General features: G+C 66.1%; 1 protein-coding gene across 4 annotated transcripts in view; it reads left to right on the top strand.

The window, feature by feature from the left end:
• Nucleotides 1-1,249: 1,249 nt before the first annotated feature.
• The window catches only part of UBAP2 (ubiquitin associated protein 2), an 88,385-nt gene continuing 88,291 nt past the window's right edge, over nucleotides 1,250-1,343 (top strand). For all 4 annotated transcript variants that reach the window (XM_026039681.1, XM_026039672.1, XM_026039666.1 and 1 more), the window contains exon 1: nucleotides 1,250-1,285. The gene's annotated coding sequence lies outside the window, so the exon portion shown is untranslated. The remainder of the gene's footprint in view (nucleotides 1,286-1,343) is intronic.

Genomic DNA, 1,343 nt, shown 5'->3' with positions numbered 1-1,343 from the left:
CAGATACTGGAGTAAGAGGAGGTTTGATGTCCTGCTCTACTCGCCCGGGCAGCTTGGTGCAGAGGGGGACCAACAGCAGCAGTGCAAACAAGACCACAGGGAGGGACAAAACCAGAGCACATTTATCCCTGGAAATGCCAGGGGATGAGCAGGYCTCCCAAAATCTCATGCCCATTATTGCTACACAGAGACAGATCTCTGCAGGGCCTAAGGCGCCTCCCCACACCTTTAATGTGCCAGGCCTCCCACACAAGARAGGGTGTGGAGTCTCCTTCTCCGGAGGTCTCCCAAACCGGCCTGGATGCCGCCCTGTGCCCCGTGCTCCGGGTGTCCCTGCTGGAGCRGGGGGGTTGGACTAGGTGAGCTCTAGAGGTCCCTTCCAACCTCAACCGTTCTGTGAGTCTGTGAGAAGGAGTGCATGAGGGCACAGCTGGGCTTTTGGACACAGGAGGAAATAAATATATAATAATAAATAAATAATAAATAAATAAATGATTTTTTTTCCCCCTTTCCTCTTCCCCAGACCACAGCCCGACCCGGAGCCTCCTCGGAGGCCCAGGCAGCTCCTGCTCTGTCCCAGCTCAGTCCTGCTGCCTCCCGCCCTGCGGGTCTCRCTTGGCCCCGTGCCCCGCGGGGAGGCGCCCAGCCCGGCCAAGGCGCGCCAAGAAAGTAAGTTAATAAGTAATAATAAATAAACACATAAGCACAAAATTATTTCCTGGCTGCTCGGGGGAAGGTGTGGGCACCGGGGTGCCGCGGGGCGCTCCAGCGCCGGGGAGGGTTTGGGCTGGCTGCGGGTGACAGCCCAGCACCCCGCGGAGGAACCGGGAGCTGCGGAGAGCCCGGGGCTCCGGACACAACGGAGTGGGGGAGACAAAAACGCCCCCGGGAACGTGAAACGGGGGCACAAACACGGGGCTCAAACGGGGCCCTCGGCAGGACCGGGCGCCGCGGAGAGCGGGAAGCGACGCCCGCCCCCAGCGCCGCCGCCGCGTGACGTCACGCCCGGTGGCGGGCGGCCCCACGTGTCGCGCTCCGGGGCGGGCCTCCCGCCTGAGGCCGCTCACGTGACGCGGGCGGAAGGGCGGAGCGCGCGCGCGCGCGCGCCGGCGGTGCGTCAGGGGCGGGGCCGGGGCGCGCGCGCGTCGCGTCACGTCGCGTCACGTGGCGGGGGAGCGGCCTCGCGCGCGCGTGGAGGAGGAGGAGGAGGAGGGGGAGCGGGAGGCGAGGGGCGGTCACGTGACGCTGGTGGGCGCCGCTGCTGCTTTGTGAGCACATTGGGCAGGTACCGAGCGGGGCCGCGCGCGCGGGGGGGCCGGGGGGACCAGCGGGAGGGGGGCGCG

The sequence above is a fragment of the Nothoprocta perdicaria genome, unplaced genomic scaffold (genome assembly GCF_003342845.1).
Source record: "Nothoprocta perdicaria isolate Ctin4 unplaced genomic scaffold, notPer1 scaffold_10, whole genome shotgun sequence".
Taxonomy (NCBI): domain Eukaryota; kingdom Metazoa; phylum Chordata; class Aves; order Tinamiformes; family Tinamidae; genus Nothoprocta; species Nothoprocta perdicaria.
The sequence above is the reverse complement of the archived record's forward strand: the minus strand, read 5'-3'. Positions and strand labels throughout refer to the sequence as shown.